The following is a 14,566-nucleotide window of genomic DNA, read 5'->3' as shown; positions in this document are numbered from 1 at the left end:
TAAGCTGATATTGGTTTTCAAGACGTCTAAAAATAATAGATGACAAGAAAGACTATAAACTTCCTTTAAAATAACTGACTGCTCCTCTTATGACTAGCACAAAAACTGCCTGTAATCAAAACTGCACTAAAAATATCAGCAACTGAGAGAAAAAAAACCCTATTATCTCGACTGCAATTTTTAGGCAATCCAATAACTAAATTATCTGGGACTAATCCTTTATAGACAGTTCGATTGTGTCGCCCTTGATAAATATCCCTCAGTGACTGCCTTAAAATAAAGCACAAAGATTTCCTCAATAACAAGACAGCTGCAAAAATTAACATACGGTCCCAAAGGAGACTGGATTTAGGATCATAGTAGCTACCCTTGGTTAAAGAAAGACTAGGAACAAACATAAGTTATTAGTAAAAGAATAATCAAGCATTTTGTATAATGTAAGAACCATTAGCCATTGGCTTTAAGATAAATACCATAGCTTGAAGTTGAACATAATAAGATAACTTAAGACTCTTGTTTGGGATTTGTAGTCTGGGCAAAGCATCTGTATGAAATGCTACCTTATAGTTAATCATCTTAATATTACCTTGTAAGCCTTCTAGGAAACAGGCTTTGAAAAACTTTTGCAGGTAAGAGCATGTCTGGCTGAGTGTTGCAGCTTGCATTGGGATTGGGCGTTTCTCAAGATGGCGGCATGCCTTTCCTCCCCCCCATGCTCCCACACCTGAGGAAAAAGAAAGCAGTCAGCCCCTTTTTGTACAAGGCCATAGGTGACAAGCAACTGTGCAATAATAAACAGCGTGAGATCCCAAGAGGCTCTTTAGGTACCTCCAGCTTAGTTGTCATATGGTGCATCTACACATAGCCCTATGTTGCCTTAGCGATGCGCCACGCTACTGTACAGCATGCTACAGTGATGTAGCTATCATGTGGGTCTACACATGATTGGCAGCTATGTTGCTATAGCAGCTCACTCCCTGTTTTAGTGTGCCACTACAGCAATATAGCAGTGAAATCTAACTGTGGACCATGTACATGGCGCAGTACAGGCAATTACTGTGCCATGCTTTTGTACTTCCAAAAGGAAATACTAAAGCATGGTGCTGTAGCAATGTCACCATAGGGCAATGTGTAGATGCACCCATACTGCCTATAAAGCAGTACCTGAAAGTACTATAAAGGAAGTACCTGATCCAGGAGGAACTTTCAAAGAAACAGAGTTAGGCACCAGTAAGGTTCAGGGCCACAAGCAGGGGCCTCCCAAAGGTAATTCCCAGGGGGAACTGCTTAGAGCTGGCCAGTAAGAAACAATGAGCGCAGAGCTGTGACTGAAGTCCTACCCCATTCTGAAGCTTAGCTGCCTGAATGACATGAACAAAAGAACCACTTTCATCTACTTGAATGTAGAGCCTGGAGTCCTTTTACCAAATCACCCCTCACAAAGGAAGGCAGTTCCAACCCAATTCTTCCACTTCCCAGGAGAGTATCCTCACCCCCAAATTATAAAATAGTCTAAGTGAGGGCACCCTTTACCCATCTGCTGAAAAAGATGAGTCGCTATGCAACCAAAAATGCAAAGATAATGGGTCCAGCAGTAAAACAAACAAGTTAGAGCTTGACTCTATAGTCCTGTGGTTAGGGTATTTGGGAAGGGAAAACCTGGGTTCTGGTCTCTTGTCACAGAATTATTTCTGATTTTTATTTAATGACAATCTAAGTTGTCTTGACAATGTAAGATTGTCATACACCAGGAATCTTGGGAGAAGTGTCCAGCAGCCAGCTCAAATGGATCAAACTAGAATCCCTTAGCCCAAAACAGGGCTGTCCAAATTTGCTGCAGCCAGGAGCCAAACACTGCATGAGCAATATACTGCAGGGTAAATCCTGGCTCTCCACCCTGCTCCCCTCCACTAGCTACACTTCCAGTACACAGCCCCACACTTTGTGGGTTGTACTGGCACTGTGTGGCCTCTATCCCCCTCCCCACTGCACAGGCAGTGCCAGAAGCATGCAGCCCCTTATGTGGCCTTCCCTACTGCACAGCAGTGGAAGAAGCAGCTGCAGGGACCTGCATGCCATACATTAATCACTTGTGGCCTGCATGCAGTCTGGAGTCCACCAGTTGGACAGTCCTGGTCTAAAAGACAAGCAGTAGCCCCTGGATCAATAAGAAATTCCTCCTTTGGTTGGAAATACCAGGAATTTGTTGACTTTCCAAGCACACATCAAAGTCAGGCATAAAATATATGATGTCCATGTGGTTACATTTGGTTGATCTCTAGTTAGTTATTTTCTAGTATGGTGTGAGAAGGAACTGCTGATTTAGACTTTTAGCTGCTTAACTAAATCCTTGTGCGACTCCCAGTATTGTAGTATCCATTTAAAAATAGCAATGACCTGTAGGAATTAGGCTGTGCATAAGTGGATACACACTTTGAAGGAATGCCAAAGCAAAGAGATGAGCTTTGCATTTCATTCTGGCAGGAGGCCAGTAGCTGCTCAAGGATACAAGGAAGCAGCCTCCAAATGACAGACAACACAGGAGCGGCCACAGAGAAAGCATGACCAACAAGGACTAAACCAGGGTAATAGAATCAACACACTAGTACTTTATGGCCGTCAGCAAAGAATATACAAGAAGGTGAAGTCTAGGAACTAAATTTAAAGAATAATTACAAGGCACAGTTATCCTGGTCTCCTCTTCTGTCTTCCTGAGGCTGAGTTAGGAGAAAGTGTCCACTATAAAGGTATATCTTCACAGCAGAATCTTACCCAGAACTAGGGACTACGGCACCCAGGTTGCAGAGCTACATGTTAACTCATGCTCATAGCCACATCTATAATGCTCAGGCTCATAGCCACCACAGTAATTCAAGTTAGGTGCTGAGGTTTCTGGAGGAGTATCCCAGGAATCTTTGTTTCTAACCTGCTATAGGAATTGTTTTGTCAGGTATTTGTCTTCTCATCTGTCCTTCCTGAGCTCCTGTGTAGAAGTCTTAGTCAAGCAACATAGAAATCTCAAGCACTTGCAACTTTGCAAGTGCCTTGCATCTGTCTATTACAATGAGCGCCAATGCATAGATCCAAGACAGGGAAATTACTTGTTTCTCGCTTTGGCTGCATTGTCATTGCAACTGGATGCAGATAGATGGTAAGGAGCCTGGTGGAGGGCATTTCACCTATGGTTTCTGACCTTCAGAAGACAGCAGTGGGTTTTGGCAAAGAGACTGTGCATGCTGGATGCTGACATATAAGTCACTGCAGACTTGCCATAGGAAGACAGATTTCTGGTAAAGAACACCTATGATCACATTATCATGTAAAACTGAAATTCCATAACTTTCTCATGCGGAAAGCTTCTTTCATGGAGCTGTGTGAGAAGCTTGCCCCGACTCTTCAGCACCAGGATCTACAAATGTAGGAGGTCATGCCACTCCAGAAGTGTGTCCTTATTGCCATCTGGAAGCTGGCTACCCCAGAATGCTACAGCTTGTTCGCTATTCAGTTTCATGTTGGCATCTCAACTGTTGGTAGTGAGGTGAAGGTTGTTCACAAGGGTAATCCTTGTGTGACTTAGCTATAGGTGATTTTTTTCACGTTCTGCCACTATAAGTATAGATTTTTCACCCACATGTGATAGAAATAGACAATACACCTGAAATAATAATTAGGTTGGGGAGAATGGGGTTCCCAAACTGTGCCGCAGCACACTGATGGCACAAATGTGTTCACAACAATGAGCAGATGAATGCTAGCTACAAAGGTTACTACTAGTAATCTGTTGTCTTAGCTGATCTTAAAATATAGTCATTAATACTAGCATATAATGGTGGTAAAGATAAGATTCATAATCCCTGGTTGCTGAGCTTTTCAGTTTGAACAAGAAAACTTCTTCCCTTCAAGGAGCATGCTTATAAACCATGTGTCTATGTTACTTTTAGAGGTTCAAGCCCTGACTAAAGAACCTGAATTAGATATTAGAGCACTTGGCAACAGATGATTTAATCACTGTGATTTAGGCTGACTAAAAGCAAGATTGGATGCCACTGGATGCTCATGTGCCATTCTTATTATAGTCCGCTGTGTTCTTCACTTCTACAAGGTAGTTGCTTTTGCCAGACAACCAGAAAGTGTTATCTGTTATGACTGAGGCTTCATCTAGGTGAGCAAGGAATATAAGAAAGGCTTTGTGCAGCTGTCACATTGTACTGCAGGGTGACATGCTTGTGGATTCATGAAGTTGCATAGTATTCTAGTAAACTGTGACTGCCTTTATGTGAGACACAGTGACTAGTGCATTATTTTATTAAAAGCTTTACATACAATGGCCTGCATCTTCTTTCCCAAGCATTCACATACTGATGGAGTATACCAGCTAAAAGCTTTATTAGTAAGTAAACATTAAAATGCCATATGCTGTATTACGAGCCTTTAAAGGCACCCTAGGTGTCCAAAATTTAAGTATGCAAAGGTAAAATGTAAAGTGCATCATGGCTTGTAAGCTAAATTGTGAAAGCAAGCAGAACAATCTCACTGGCACTAGAAATGAGATCTGTGCACCTGCTCTCTTTACATAGCAGTAAGGAGAGAAAATAGAATGCATACGGCCATGCAAATTTCTATTCCAGGAGTTAGTGTGGCTGAATTGGCAATAGCATGTGGTAGTGTGAAAGACAGCATGTTAGACTGTGAGACCATGAGGTCCTAGAGGGCTTTGACCATCATATCCACTACCTGAGGAACAGGATGTCAGATGTAATAAAACTGACTGATGGATCCAATATTTTGATATCATTGCCATCCATAACCTTAACTTAACTCTCTAAACCCTTTTTTCCATGAAATAGGAGTTTTCCATATGATCCAGAACTATTGACATGTATAAAGACCCCAACACCCTATGCCTCCAAATGGTTTGGAAGGTTCAGCCTTGCCCTTTTCTCTTAGTACTTTTGATCCCAAGTCAATACTTCTTGAAACATATTGGAACTTTCTTAAAAAGCCACTCCCCTGCAAAATCCCATAGGTGGTTCTAGCCTACAATATAATATTCTTGGAAAAGAATCCTTCAGGGGCTCTGTGACCCAAAGCCCCTGAGTGCGCAAAGTAGGGGAAAGTTCTGTATCCAGTACTGTATTAATCTTCCCCTATGATATTGGCACTGTCAGATACTGTTGCTAAGCCTCTGTTCCCTGCAAGAAGTCATCTCTTTTTTCAACTTGTCTCATAGCTGACTATTTATCAAGGTTTTCCTCCTTTAGATCTTTCTAAAAAGATTGAAGCTGTAATAATCCTGCGTCTCCCAAGAGGGATTTGTCAAAAATGTGTGGAGAATAAAACAAAGCAAGAAGGAAAATTTAGCCTTGAATGAAGCTAATAATATCATGCTCTTTTCTCCTGAGAGGTCTACCATCAAAGTAGATCTACTGGGTAAAATATTTTCATTTTCTAGCAAAAGTCTGGAACAAAGTGAACTATATAATTTCATTTCGTTTCCTCTTACACATGCTATTCAGCTCTATGGTATCTGACTTCATAGTTCTGAATATGCAGATGAAAATGCCATAACATCAATGAGAAAATGTATAAGTAAAGACACAGTAGGATATATTTTTACTCTTAGAAAACTGCATAGTATAAATTAGAAAGCAAATAATTAGAACATAGGTTAAAGTAAATTGTGAATGTATAAGCAGCGTTTGCATTTCAAAAGAAAAAGCAACAAACCACTACCACAACAATTAATCAAAAAATAATTACTGCTCCCAAGAGAATGCTAATTAATACAGCCAATGTTGCAACAGTTTAAGATTGCTTTTTGCTGTGTGCATGTATTTAAAGTCTTAATCTTAATTTTTAGCATAGCTTTTCATTAATATGCTGACCATAACATTTTTAACAAAAAGATTAATTTTGAACTTTGAAACATCGTTTTAAATATCTATTCCTCTAAACATGAGGTAGCTATGACTGTATGTCATAATGACTTCTTGTAGTTTTAGAATGGTATTGTAGCCACAGTGGTCCAGGAATTATATAAGACAAGGATTTTTGGGGGTGATATCTTCTTTTCAGTTTATAGAAAAGGCACATGAGAGAGTCCTGATAGCAACCTTCAAAGACTTGAAGGGCTGCCATAAAGACGGAAAGCATCTTTTCTCTCTCGCCGCAGAGAGAAGGACACAGCACAGACCAAAGCTTGAAGCTGCAGCAAAGTAAATTTAGATTGGATATCTGGGAAAACTTTTTCACTGTTGGAACAGTGAGGCAGTGGAATAAACTGTCTAGGGAAGTAGTGGACAAGAAGATGTACTGGAGGTGTTCAAGCAGAGGTTGGACAGCTCCTGATAGGGAATAATCTAGGTGTAGCTATGCCTATATTCTACTGTGGCTATTTCACATGCTTCTGAGCACCCCCACCTCCTTCTTTCTGCTACATGTGTCAAGGTGTTTTTAAGTCTCCCTCAGAGGCATTGGGTGCTGGCTACATCCAAGGTTGGGGACTTGGATTGGGGTGTGCCAATGCTTCTGTCAGGGTCAGACCAATCTCGGTATTTGGGGGTCAGGAAGGATTTTTACCCCACAGTCAGACTGGTATGGTCTGTGGGGTTTTTTGCCTTCCTCTGTTCTAGGGCATGGCCCTCTATCCAGGACCTCTTGAGCATATGTTGACAGCATTTCACAGAAGCAGGACATTGGCTGCCATAGTTCCCCTGCTTTACCTGTGGCAGGTTAGGGTGTTAACTCTGTGTTGTGTCAGGGTTGATGGTAGTCTTATGTAGATTTGAGATTAAGGATTATATAGGATGGTTCGAATGAAAAATGATTCTGCCTCAGGCAGGGAGGTGGACTGGAGGTACCTTCCTCCCCTACTTTTCTATGATTCTGTGATTCTGTGGGGCTAGTTGAATGAGTGGGATAAAATTAGACAAATTAGGCAAAGCATTCTTTCTGCAGTCTCTTCCTCAAGAGGGGAAGGTCTCAGAGAAGAAGAGACCCAAGGAAGAATGCCTTGCATTTGAAAGCTTGTCTAACTTTATCCCAACTATGCAGTTGCTCCAATCAAAGATATCACCCCAAAAAATCCTTGCCTCTCACATAATGATGCCTGATACTTGAGAAAGGTACTCCACTGGGATGCAAAGCACTCAAGTGTCTAGGTTGCTAAATGGGTATAGGTTGTAGCCGTGTTGGTCTAAGGACATACTGGAAATGCTTCCTCAGCCTGACGAAGGGCATTTGTACCCGAAAGCTTGCAAAGAATTTCTCCACCTATTTGAGTTGGTCTAATAAAAGATATCAGATTTAGCCAAATAACCTTGTCTAGCTTGCTAAGCTGTATAACATAATGCCATTCCCATTCCTGTTGCCTATTGTTTGCTAATCTCTGATTATCTGCATATTGAGAAATTGTTTACATGCATAGCATATTTCAGCCCCACTGTCTACTCTGTAACTGAATTATACTCCTGTTAATTGTACCAATGATGGGAGCTAGTCAATATCAAGGCTATAATACCACAGTACTGGGTACTTACAGAACATTAAATTTGCACTCCATGTAAGTGCATAGTTTCCTTAGAATCCTGCACTTAAACAGAGTATACTACAGGGGTCACATGGCCTCTGGGCCAGATCTGGCCTAAGGAGCCCTGCCATCCAGCCCCTGGTGTTACCCTTGGGTCTGAGCAGACTCATATGGGGCACAGCGCATGCTGGACCAGCTTCATGGGCAGGGCCAGGGACCTGTGCCACACATGGGTCCCACACTGACAACTCAGCCTGTGATGCATTGGTGTGGATCCTAGAGCGGACAGAGGAGCACCACACATGGTGCTGCACAAGGAGTTCTGTGGCAGCTCTGGCACTGAGCTGCACACAGTGCCTGCTTCAGCCAGTCCTGGACCTATACTGCATGTGGCTTCCATGGCTGGAGCAGCTCTGGTACACATGCTGTGCAAGACACGCACCCTGGCAGGTCTGGCATTGCACTGCACACAGTACCTGCCCCAGCTAATCCTGGACCTACATGGCATCTGTGGCTGAAACAGCCTGGCCAGAGCAGGCTCTGCATTGCAGGTGGTGCCCATTGTGACTGGTTTAGGATCCGCTTTACATGCCCCCAGCCAGACTGTGCTGCATGTGATGCCCATTCCAGGATCTGTGCCGCATGTGACTGGCGTCCCAAATGAGCTGGAACAAGCACCAGGCTTGGTATTCTATGTATAATATAAGAAGGCCTTAAATATTACTGAGTATTTTCAACGTACTGCAAATATACTGGTCTTTCACAGAGCATAGAATAAAGGCGTTTTCAATTAAAACAGGATTCTTTGTTCTTGTCCATTCTGTCAAGTCATGGGTTAATAGTTCAAACTCCCATTTTATCAGTTTACAGTTATGCTAACCTCTCCCATCATTCAGAATTTTCATTGCCTTAGCACTGCCAAGTAACAAAGTCTGCAGTGAACAGAGAAAGTAATGGGATGGTTAAATAAACAAATAAATGCCTATTAGCCAGAGAATGCATTTTACCCTCTCTTACAAAAGCCTGTATATCAGGTTTTTTTTATCTATGTGAGGGAGTAAGGTGTGATAAGGTGCAGACATTCAAAAAGCCTGAGGCGGAATCCATCTAAGTTTGTGGTTTTCTGTAAATGGCATAGTTTAGATTGGTAGGGAACAGAACACATATTTGTCATTCTGGTGGGAGGGAGAGGTGCAAATCTTAGACCAAGTTCTGCCATTTTTAAACCAGTCTGTGTGTGGCAAACATCTGTTCTGTTATGGGTATAGACTGGTTTCCGATCGCTTATACCGTACCGGTAAAAATATAATGTCTCTACCTGGCCTAAGAGAATGTATTTCACGAATTACATGAGTAGGAATGGGCTATTCTGATACCTGATAAGACGGTATTGCTGCTGAGGAACATAAGGAACCCACACCTCAGCCATCTACCTTAATTTTCCAAGGCTAAAGTTCAGAAGAGCTAATGATTACATATTCAAACACACATTTGAGGGGGGAAGAAGGTGCCTGGGAAGCTAGGAGGGAGGGTGGGAAGAGCAATGTTAAGAAACAGCTGGTGGTCAGTCTGACTGCTGTCTTAGAAATGTTTATAACCTGCAGAAGCAGGTAAGTTCAGGGAGCTGATTTTAATTTAAGATTTTGATAAAACTACCTCTTAGCAAAGAGTGCCTGGACCTTGCAGCGTACACACTGCATTTGCAGAACAGATTGAGAACAGACTCTCACAAAACTGAATATTTTCATTTTTTCTTGACTGTATATCAGTTCACAGGGCAGCAGCCACAACAGCAAGGCCTTTTTTCAATACAGGAAGGGAAATAGGAAGCCTCTCCTTTTATGGAAGGGAAAGAGGAATCTTTTTGGTTCCTAACACTGGCAGTTAGTCAAGTTGGTTGGCTAAAACCAAACAGGTGCCATACACAGGGGTATATAATACTTAGAAAATACAAGCCTGCTGTTGTCATTAACGAAATTAGCAAAGAAGTGTGAAATGGTTGGGTTTCTCATCTCGTGTAATGAAGTAATATGTAACTGAATTAAGAGTCAGTTTGTACAGAGCCACAGGTATCTCGTGACTAATATTTGACTTGGATGTGTCAGTGTTTGGTTTTGGATCTCCATGCATGGTACTATTTGTGCCATGGACAATAAAGCAAAGCAAGCTGTCATATGACAGCAGGGGCCACAATTCAACTTGCAAGGTGATTTACATTCTTCCTCCTCTATTTGGCAGGTTAAGAAGCATTGCACTGTACTCTACAAAAGGGCCATGCAGTAGTGTATTTAGCTAACAGGAAGAAATCTAGATAGCAGCTGTTTTTGATTGGGTTTAAGGACATCAAATTTGATTGACAAAATAGAAATTAGGGAACTGGCAAACAATGAGCATTAGGTGAGTGATTCTTGATAATATCCTGATCTGGTCTGAAAATTCAAGCTACATCAGACAGCATTGGCAACTGCATCCCTTCTGCAATCAAAGCAACTAAAATTACTCAGTGGAAATTCTACTGTAACTTACCTGTATTACAATTCTTCAAAGAAAACAATGTATTTTAAACAACAACTCCAAGGCAATCATTAGTTTGACTAAAGTTGTATGTTGAATATAAAAAGGACGCCATAACTGTTGGGGCTCTGTACAAGCTGGGGTACACAGACCCTGTTGACCTCGGGGATGTGTGACAGGGGGCATGCTTGAGGCCGAGTCTCAAGTCAGCCCGCTCACCTGTCTACATAAGACAGTCTGCCCAGTCTCTTCTGCCATGACTTTGCTATTACAAACTGGTGGTAAATATGGGAGGCTGCCCATTCTATGCCCGGATGCCAGGGGGCGCGGTCCACGGCTCTGTACCTCCCCTACACCATGGCCCATGCCTCACAGAGGGCATCCAAGATGTTCTCATACTCTTGGCCACAAGCCAGATCAAATCTAGTCCTCCACCAGGTCTCGCACACACACACACTCATACCACCCCTCTCTGACGGGGTCTCTTGCTCACTGCACCATACTGTACCCCCTTCACTCTGCTCTGCTGTCTCCTGGAGGGACCCTTCTGGCCATCAGGCTTATATGAATCATGCCTTGGCTGGCAACATGCAGTCTCTTGGGCCTCTCCCATGACCCTCACCTGGGTAGTGCCAGCCAATTCACCAAACGGGGGGCCAACTTCGCCCTAGCCCCTCACCGGGCTCCTTATACACAATACCATGATCTTTTGGGGGGTTGGCCCATGGGCTGAAGGAAGGTCGGAAGGGAAGCACTTCTCAACACTCCCCCCCCCCGGGGCTGTCCTTCAGACCAACCCCTACTTAACCCCAAATTATGCTCAGTTCTTCAGGTCGTGAAGACGCACCCTACTCTGGGTGGGCCCACCAACACCCCTGCTCTCTCAGGGTCTCTCAACTGCCCCCTTCTCTAGGGCTCCACAACTGCCCCCTCTCTGGGGCCTCCAGAGTCTTGCACCCCTGTGGGCTCAGGTGGCTGAAGCTGTGCCTGACCCCACTCCTTCCTCTTAGTAATCCACCCAAAGCTGGGGGCTGGTGTTTAGGTGCCCCGACCCACCATACACCGGGGAGGTTCACGGTCCTGGTTTTCAAGTGGGGCTGCCACCAGACCTCCCTATCCCAGAAAGGTACAGTTTCAGGTCATGTCCAGGATCACTGAGGCCTCCTCCATCCCCATAGTCTCACCCTTACCTCCAAGGTGTTCCAAGAGCAGCTCAGCCCAACATTGCCTCTTTGGCTGCTCAACACAGACTGCTGGCCTATGTTTGAAAATGGCTGCCCTCATCAGGCACCTGGCAGCTGCCTGCTTCTGCCCTTAAAATGGCAAGCACCAAAAGTGTACTGTCACAGGATGCTTAGACTACCATAGTATTTTGGGGTGCTTCTTTTAGCCTGAAGCATTCACAAGTAGCCTCTTGTATAGGAGGAAAGTAAAAAGTCATGCCCACCTCAAGTGTTTTCAGGTAATACTCTACTGAGCTCTACTAGGAGAATAAAGACCTGTCCCTCATCTCAAGCATTCACAGATAGGTATGCTATAACAGATACCTTTTATTAATCCAAGAGAGGAAGAATGGGGAAGGAGTACAAGATACAAGAGTATTAGAAAAACAATGTTTTGAGCAAAACAGAATGGGCTTGTTGACCCTTTTGATACACATCTAGTTCACTTAATCCTACATGACTGGCTAAATTTCAGGTAAGATACTCACATGTTCATCCAGAGACTGCTGGAGATTTGGAGGCCTTTTGCTTGTGTAGCAGACTTACCTTTTGAGCTCTGGATGAGTCCTGGGCTCGAGATTCCATAATTTGGGATTAAGTAGGACTGAAGGGTTGGTCTGGAGGATCAGAGTGAGAAAAGCTGGGGAAGAGCTGCCCCAGTGGGAAAAAGCCCCAAGTTCCTGAAGATCCCTGGGAGGGTGTGGGACCCTTAGGCTCATCACGGTGCAGGACCCACTGCATGGAGCAGCCCTGCGAGGGGTGTGAGACCCTTGGGCTTGTCACAGTGTGTGGTCCAACACACGGAGTCCAGGCCCTAGGAGCGCAGCAAGGTGGCTCAAGCTTGCAAATCCCAGCAAGTGGCTGGCCACCACTGTGCACAGGACCTGGGCAAGATCCAGGAATAGTGAGCAGGAGTAGTGAAAGGCTGCTCAGGTTATCCACCCAGTATGAGAATGGAAGGCCGGAGCCCCACATAGGGCCCTGGTGAGCTGAAAGAGCCCCGGTGCTGAGCAGGGCACATAGAATGGGGAAGGCCGCCTCATCCCGTTTTTCTCAGTGTGAGGCAGGCAGTTGGGAGCCCAGCAACCCTGCTGAGTGAAGAAGCTAGACCTCGATGCTGAGAGCGGGGCATAGAGTGGCATAAGCAAATCTGCAGAGGGTCACGAGGACCAAAGCAGAGGAAATTGCAAGGCTTGGGTGCCCAGGCCGGGGGCACCAGGCCACAAGGGGAGTCCAGAGGCAGTGTGGGAGAAGAGACCCTGGTGGGGAGCATCTCGCTGGGACAAGCTGGACCATCAGAAGGGCTGTGAGTTATTGGAGCACTGGGGCCCTGAAAAAGAGTGGGGGGAAGACCCCTCCCAATGGGTGGGTCCCAAGACCCTGTTGGGAGTGGGTGAGGGGCCCCCTGTTCTCCTGGCTCTGGGAACAAATTCATAATTAGACTTCTATGTGGTTGAGGTTCTGAGTTTAGGTTGCGCTTTATATTTTATAAATAATATTGTTCTTATTATTTTAGTGTTGTTAACCATGATGTTGATGAGCTTGAAGAAATGTTTGGGTCAGTTGTGTACATATTTTTCAGTACTGGGTTCTACCCACTGGGGTGAATATTATTGGATTCATTGGATCGGGTAACTCATTTCTTGACTTGGAGATTATGAAAGTTATTTTGTAATATCAGGTATTCAATTATCTCTGGCATGTAAATGTTTTAATTATATTTGTAATAGTAAAACTGTATATAGTTAAGTGTACACTCGTGGGGTTGTCTCTGTAGGGAACTGCATGTAAGGCAGTGACGTCCCTCCCTCAGCACCCTAGCCTATCACCACTTCTCCATTTGGCAGGGAGGGCACACCCTCGGTTACACTTGTTTCAGCATCCCAAACATGTCTCTCCCCCTCCAAAATGGAGTGACACCTTTTTATAACACTTACAACCTCAACACTAAGTTCCAACCAGCAACAGGCATTGGTTGAGGCTGACCTATCTTTTTTAAAAATGTCAGCATCCCCAGGCGGAGGGCCCAGCATCACCAAACAAGCCCGGCAGGTGCATGGGTGCAAACATGAGACAAAGAGTCTCTGCACCACAAGGATGGGGGGCAAGGAGGGTATGGGATATCTCAGGCCCAGGGACAGAGAAAGAGAGTGGAAGATTTCTTCACACCAACAATATTTGTCTTTCAAATCTAGGTTCCATAGGACAGAGGAGCACTGGTTTAAGAAGCTTTTTTATCTTGGAAGTAGTATTCTCTCTGAACTTTGCAGACTGTTGTCAGAGGGGGGAAAATTAACTTAAGTCCATCCTGTATCCATTTTTTCATTTGTTTTTCTATATGTTTTACAGCTTGCTTTATCCTGGTCTTCCAAAGTGAATAATTATTTTATCTTGCCACTGGTTTTATTTAATCCAGAACTGGTTCCATATCACTATGTTAGCAGTTAGTTAATGTCAGAATATGGATTTCAAATCAGTGGAAAAAGACTTAAACATGGGCTGCAAAGAAAGTAAGATCAAACTGTGTGGGAAATAAATTTGATCCAGTTTTTTTTAATATAATCAAAAGTAAAAGGAACAGAAATGCATGCAAAATCTTAAAAAAAATTAACTTCCACCCTGGAGGATCTTGGAATGTTATGCAAAATGAAAAAACCTGACTTTTTAAAAAAGATCTACATGTAAAATCTTCTGATAACAATATCAGTTCTTTTCATATTATCAATTTTGTCATTGCTTTCAGGAGAGCTAATTAAAGGGCTTTGTATATGCAAGTGGTATTTGATAACCTGCACTAAGATCAGTTGGGTTTGAGAAACTGCAGTAAGCAAGTGTCACAGATAACAGAGCATTTGATACCTGTACCCTTCTTTTGTCTCCCCTGAGTGCATTTCACGCAGAGGCGAGTCCCATGACTCTCTGAGACTGGGTCACAAGGCTTCAGCAGCCCTGTTTCACACAGCAGCTCCTCCACCAGTACCAATCTGGAGTGGTTGCATGCACAAATCTTTCTTTGGACTTTTATAGCCAAATAAAATGTTAACAGGGTACAGAACGGTCTTTTAAAAAAAGAAAGACTAAGTCAGTTGTCAAAAGGCGCACGGAAGTCAGCACTATAAGTTAAAATAACAAAGAAGGCCTATACACATGAACTGGGCATAGCCTGATAACTTCTCCTTGCTTAGCTGAACAGGCCTGGCATAGCTCTAGCAGACTTAGATCTTTGGTTGGGAGGGAGAGCTGGAATGGTTGCAGCTGCTTCGACCGACTACTTGTCAGCATCTCTTCCAGTTTTTTTTTC

This window comes from Crocodylus siamensis, chromosome 2 (genome assembly GCF_052110815.1).
Source record: "Crocodylus siamensis isolate JL-2025a chromosome 2, ASM5211081v1, whole genome shotgun sequence".
In the NCBI taxonomy this organism is placed as follows: Eukaryota; Metazoa; Chordata; order Crocodylia; family Crocodylidae; genus Crocodylus; species Crocodylus siamensis.
The sequence above is the reverse complement of the archived record's forward strand: the minus strand, read 5'-3'. Positions refer to the sequence as shown.